Source organism: Haliotis cracherodii, unplaced genomic scaffold (assembly GCF_022045235.1).
Source record: "Haliotis cracherodii isolate W230 unplaced genomic scaffold, xgHalCrac1.p SCAF_6, whole genome shotgun sequence".
Taxonomy (NCBI): Eukaryota; Metazoa; Mollusca; class Gastropoda; order Lepetellida; family Haliotidae; genus Haliotis; species Haliotis cracherodii.
In genome coordinates this window covers 11,342,361-11,349,282 of record NW_027266319.1, presented here as the reverse complement: position 1 = coordinate 11,349,282, position 6,922 = coordinate 11,342,361, and positions in this window count along the sequence as shown.

Sequence of the window (6,922 nt, the reverse complement as noted above, 5' to 3'; positions counted from 1 at the left end):
GTCCGGACTACTACAAGCACGCGCACGCATGCACGCACGCACGCACGCACGCACGAACCCATACACCTCACTATATAAGTGCAATAATTTTGAACCCTGCGTTAAACCCTATTTCACCTTATACCTCACCTGTTAATGTCATATCGTAACAGAATCACAACAGACAGGAACGAGACTTACTGCTAAATAGTGGCGAGGTCGGTGCGCCAAGAATCGAGTACGTGCTATGTAGTATTAAAGAGGTCGAGAAACGAGTAGACCCGTGGGGATTCCGGGTTGGAATTGGTCCCCAGTCGCCTATGCTTGTCATGTGACGCGACATAATGGATCGGGTGGTCAGGCTCGGTACTCTGGTCTGTCGGTGGGGTAGCCTAGTGGATATAGCGTTCGCTCGTCACGCCGAAGACCCGGGTTCGATTTCCGAAATGGGTTAAGCCCATTTATGATGTCCCCCGCTGTAATATTGCGGGAATATTGCTAATAGCGGCCTAAAACCATTCTCACTAACGAACTCACTCACTCACTCATATAGCTGGGATGGTAGCGAGTTCGCGTTACAGCAACAAGCAAGAAATGAGAACGTCCAAAACATATAAAAACGCCATCATGCTACTGACAGTACAAGTCCGGAATATATCACCAATGATTTGTTTCTCTAATGACGTACTACCTGGAGAGGAAAAGTCGAAAATTAGGTTCGTTATGTCTGAATTCTTAATCAACGTCAATGGTAAAGCTATTAACAGATATAAGGGCGAATTATTTTCTTCATTCTACTGTTTCTATAGATACTGCTGGATCAAGAACACAAAATTACTTCAATTCCTTGTTAAAAAGCTTTAATATTATCTTCTCTTTCTGATCGAATTCTTATTTTAAGGATAACGTGAAAAGCAAAAGGAAATAAATGTAATTTAAAATTTAATCAATCATAATATCATACAATGATGAATTCAAATTTGACACAAGGAAAGATTCAAAACAACGAAGCCAACTTTAAACACAACAAGTGAATTTTAATGTAATGGTTCAAATGCGTCCTAGATAAAGAGGACATTTCAAAGTTTCCTTAAGGAATCATTATGACTGGGGTTGTTTGTTTTATGCACAGTCAAATAAAAACATATATTGTTGGAGTCTAAATGAATCTTTAACATCTATTACAGCTGTCAGATTGCTTTTGAGACTTCAAAGAGCAGATCAATAAGTATATTAATGTTGGAACTTCAATGCTTAATGCTAAATGCTTTTGTATTTAGATGGAAATGTGTTTTGTAATTAAACTCTTTCACGTTCAAAGTACTCTTATATATGATGACCGCCTCCGTGGTCTAATGGTAGAGCGACCGCCCGAAGAGCGGAAGGTCCAGGGTTCGATCCCCAGCCGCGTCATACCAAAAGACGTTAAAAGATGGTACTTGTTGTTACCCTGTCTGGAGCTCGGCATTAAGGGGCTAAAAGAAGAACTGGTCAGCTCGGAGTCAGTATACTGTGTCTGAGTAGGGTATTCATGTTAAACTGCGGCATGGTATTTCAGTGTGCTAGCACTATAAATCGGCATCAGTCCGGACTAGTACAAGCAGCCACACACACACATACACGTGCATGCACGTCGCTATATAAGTGCAATAATCTTCGACGGGACGTTAAACCCCATTTCACATCACCTCACCTTATATATGACATCAACAAGGTAATTAATTCCCCAACAGAAATGTTTCCCATTGGCAATCTGACTCCTCTCGCATTTCTCATGATAATGCTCCTTGGTCGCGACTACCGATGTCTGCGAAGCTACTCGACTATTTCTGCAAGACTGAATAAACCCCGAATTTTGTTTGTTTGTTTTCCAGCTACGCGGCGGTGGTCTGCAAATGAGCGAGTCTGGACCAGACAATCAAGTGATTGACATTATGGGAATCGATCTATGTAACTGACATGGCATCAACCAAGTCAGGAGCCTGACCACTCGATCTCGTTTGTCGCTGCTTACGACAAGCATGGGTTGCTGACGACCAAATCTAACCCGGATCTTCACGGGTCCCCAAAGGATGTACATGTTTTGTATCAATTCGTTAACTTTTGTTGAAGTGATCCTATGGTATATTCTGCTATAATGCTCTCTGTACCTTAAGAATTATTGACAACATTAATTCATGTTTAGTGAGTGAATCTGGTTTAACGCCGCTTTGAACAGTATTTTACCCCATCCGGGTCAAGAATATTCAAAATTTCAGCAATCTTTGGAGTATACACATGTCAACCACTTTTATTTGTCACTCCAAAACGGGGGCACGGATGGCCCAGTCGTCTAAGGCGCCGCGATTCGCTGTGCAGAGTTGCGTCCCTTGGGCACGCTAGAAACCTATGCTTGTGGTTTCGAATCCCGGTTCGCCCCGATTCCGTTTCTAGGTTTGTCAGCACCATACCCATGCTCTTGGGTTTAACCAAAGTGGTAAACGTCTGAGACCTCACTTCGGGCTTTCCTCCCACATTAAGCTGACAAGCCGCGATATAACCTGAATACTGTTAAAAGTGGCGTTAATCCCAATTCACTCATTCACTCACTCCAAAACACACCCTCTATCCTAAAACTGGTAATATCATGAAACATTGACAGGTGCCATCTGTTTACCTAATAATGAAAGAATAGATTATTAACTAAACATTGACAACATGTCTTTGAGATTCTGACTGGCAAATCAGTCTTCACTCTCTCAAAGAGGTGGCATGAAATTCCTCGCCCTGATCTACCACTTATGCCGAAAACAAAACGACCCGATAATCAGGTCCAACCGGACTGTCGATTGTCTGCGTGCTTCCACGTTGACAGAATCTCTTTACTCCCATCAGCTTCACGCCTCCGCCACCAAAACCGCCAGTTCCACGACATCCTGCAAGTCTTTGATCTACCAAAGACTTCTCTTCTTTGATGCATGAAGCTAAAGAGTCTTTGTAGCGGTTTGATGGTTGCCCATCCTTGCTCTTAGAATGGAAGTCATGTTATTGATAATTGCTTGTGGAACAAATGCCAAGAATTGTCTATGAAATAGTCGGGACGTTTGTTCGATCGGAGGATGGTTTTGGTGCTACGGGGTTAAACCTTTTAGCGGACCTTGACTTTTTGTGATTACATGAAATGGGAATAGCCTTCTTTGATTTCCTGATTGAAAGCCATTACATAAATTGAAGGCTGTGTTGCTGTTTCCACAAACAGTTAGCCATGAATTATGTCTGCTAACCTTTCTACGTACCGTCGCATCACATCAAAATAGCCACGAGTATCTGACTAAGTAGAATTGCATATCGTAATACTCAAATCCATGCACACATTTGCTTAATACATTTTATGCGTATTTTTTCCCGAAGGGCTTCTGAAAAAAATCGGGAGTAATATTTCGGGTGACATGTTTTCGGGGGGTCAATGATATAATTCTAATATTACTCGAAATATAGTAGTGGTTGGTTTGCAAATGAAGAATGGCTTTTTTTATGTTGATTGTTTAATTTCTGAAAGTGGCCTTTTTCGTTGGGATATGGTGGTAGTTTTTTTTAATAAACACACTTAGGAGTGAGTCAGTGAGTGAGTTGGGTTTAACGCCGCTTTTAACATTATTCCAGTTATATCACGGCGTGTCAGCTTAATGTGGGAGGAAAGCCCGAAGTGATGCAGGTCTCAGACGTTTACCGCTTCGGTTAAACCGACGAGTACGGATATGGTGCTGACAAACCTAGAAACATAATCAAGGCGAACCGGGATTCGAACCCAAAATCATAGGTTTCTGGCGTGTCCAAGGGACGCAACTCTGCACAGCGACTCGCGGCGCCTTAGACTACTGGGCCACCCGTGCCCCTACACACTTAGGAGGGCGATTTAGGAACCGCGAACGGTTGGATATAGAACAGGATAGAGGTTGGATAGAGAACAGGATAGAGGGTGGATAGGGTATTTCGCGAGGATGAGGAAGTGATTGCTTTCGGACACGTTTGCTGACGACTGGACCTTAAATGCCCATTAGGACTAAGTCATGAAGCTCAAGTCGCTTGTTAAACATGTTAAATAATTCTGGAAGGGGCTTATCTTTATTCGGTCAATTTAAGGGATCCTGACTGTGCCTTGCACTCGTCTTTAAAGGGATAAAAGGACTGGTCGGCTCGGAGTCAGCATTCTGTATCTGACTTGGGTGTCCATGTTGAACCGCAGTGCGGTATCTCAACGGCACTTGTATACACTATAAACCGGCATTATTCCGGACTACTACAAGCACACGCACGCACGCACGCACGCACGCACGCACGCACGCATACACACCACTACGTAAGTGAAATAAGCAGTTTGTTGACGACTGGGCCTAAAATGACCATCAGGGCTGAGTCATGAAGCTGAAGTCGCTTGCTGAACGTGTTAAATAATTCTGGAAGGGGTTTGTATCTTTATTCGGTCAATTTAAAGGATCCTGACTGCACGGTGTTTCCGCATGGCATTCTAACGATCCAGGTCATTTCTCTATCATGTCAACCCCTTATTATTATTCTCGAGGCATCATCCAGACGTTCCTACTCATTGCAATGTGATCGGGTATAGACGTGCCAATTCCATTCACAATTAGCCTAATGTCGATCAAAGTAGAATCGGCGATTCACAGCAACTTACTTTAGCGAATCTGTATAAATTTACAATGATGGTACCAGGTGTCATCGATACCAGTGAGCATGTCCTGCTCTACCGTCATCACCGAACCTGGACATATTCTCCGAATGGCCAGCAAATATTTTTCTGCGTTTAACTGATTTAGGTTAAATTGGCATGTTATTCATGGACCTTGGGGCACACTGAGTGAGTGGGTGAGTATAATTTTACGCCGCTTTTAGCAATAATCCAGCAATATCACGCGGGGGACACCAGAAATTGGCTTCACACATTGTACCCATGTGAGGAATCGATCCCGGGCTCTCGGCGTGACGAGCAAACGCTTTAACCACTAGGCTTACCCATCGCCACCTTGGTGCACAGAAGGTAGATCTTTAGCCGAGTTTGTTTCATTCTTTGTTTGTTGTTCAGCGTCGCCCACAGCAATTGTCCACCTATGCGGCAAGTTAATAATCGAGTGTGGACCAGACAATCTGGTGATTGATATTATGAGTATTTTCACACGCCGGACCTATACTAACCCGGAAAACGCATGGGTCTTATATAAGTTAAAAATCAGGAAGATCGCCGACATTTACTGCCGCTTTGAACAGTTATATCACAGCGCATCAGCTTAATACAGAAAGAAATCCAATAGTGTAGGTGCAGCAGTACGAACACGTTGACGGCCTTACTGAAACCATTGAGCATGGGTATTGTGCAGACAAACCATGGATCATAATCAGGACCATTTCGGAACTCGATCTCCGGATCCAAGGGACGCAACTCTACACGGCGAATCGGGGCAACTTTGACACTGGGGCCCCTAATTCGGATTTAAGCTTAACGTTGTACTCAATAGAGTCATGGGAATGCAAAAAGGATATAGACTGTACAGTCACTCAACTGTGTGCATGTGTACTATAGTCCATAGCCTTTACCTTACATGTATTATTAAATAAGCAATATTTGTATTCCATGGAAAAATGTGCGAAATAAGTGTGAGCTGAACTGTAGGCTGCAAAGGTTGGTTGGTTGGTTGTGTGTTTAGCCCCTTAATGCCGAGCGCCTGACAGGGTAACAACAAGTACCATCTTTTAACGTCTTTTGGTATGACGCGGCCGGGGATAGAACCCAGGACCTTCCGCCTTCCGGGCGGACGCTCTACCACTAGACCACGGAGGCGGACGTGTAAACACCGAACACAAATGCACCTTGGCTGTACACACTTTGGGCAATAGACGTATGTTGTGCCCTTAAACCTACAATGGTCTTAAGTCTACAATATTCATGAGTGGGCGTGGCTTGTGTATGCACACGACACTTATTTCGTACGCACTGCTTCTCAACTGAACCCGGAAGTGCATCGAACTTCTGCCGTGTTGTGACAACACACAGCGTGCAGTGAGACTGCATTGTTTGCGGTACAGCAGAACCTGAAGAAACTTTCCTTTTTATCAATCTGTAAACTATCATTATTTTATGCAAAACTAAGAGGAAATAAATCAAAATGTTTGTAAAAAACGTTCGTGTATTTTGTAAGCAAGTGGGGAATTTTAAGGAATTTTCTTCCCAGTATCACCTTCCACTTTGCCATTGTCTCATGGAAAATAAACACTGGGAAATGGGCATTAAAATAGGAAATATTCCTTCTCGTTAGCAGTGTGTCATAACTCCCGTATAGCAACGTATATATCAAGTTCCATACCAACTACTTCTCGTGCACTCCCTGTTTCCTTCAGCGTTTTCAGATGTGGTGTATTTGGATGGGCTAAATATGGACACGATAACTTTCTAAATATCCAGTATAACATTAAATTCAAAATTCAAATTCTAATCCAGGCTGGTAGTGTTCATATTCATTACATATATATGGTTAAATGTCAGTGGTTTTCATTCCCCATCAGATAGTTTGAAGAGGACCAGAAAGTGATGTGTCACCCCCACACAAGATGATTGATCAATATCAGTATTGTATATTCATAAAAATTATATTGAATTCGTTTTTGTTTTGTTTGCAGGTTTTACCAGTTGGAACTGGTGTTTATATTGGTGTTCATGTTAGGGTCAGATAAAGCATATTTTTTTTAATCAATAAACTGGAATTTAGTTTTGCATTTTTGGTATGCATTAGAAGTATTGTATACAGGCTACTAGTATGGCTCCTTGTAATTCTATACTCATTGTGGGCAAGTCTAGATGAATCCAACGTCAAAATGTTCTTTCTCTTTACATAATCTAGAAATTATTATTTAAAACTAATACGTTTTGCCTTCGAGACTTGTGCAAATG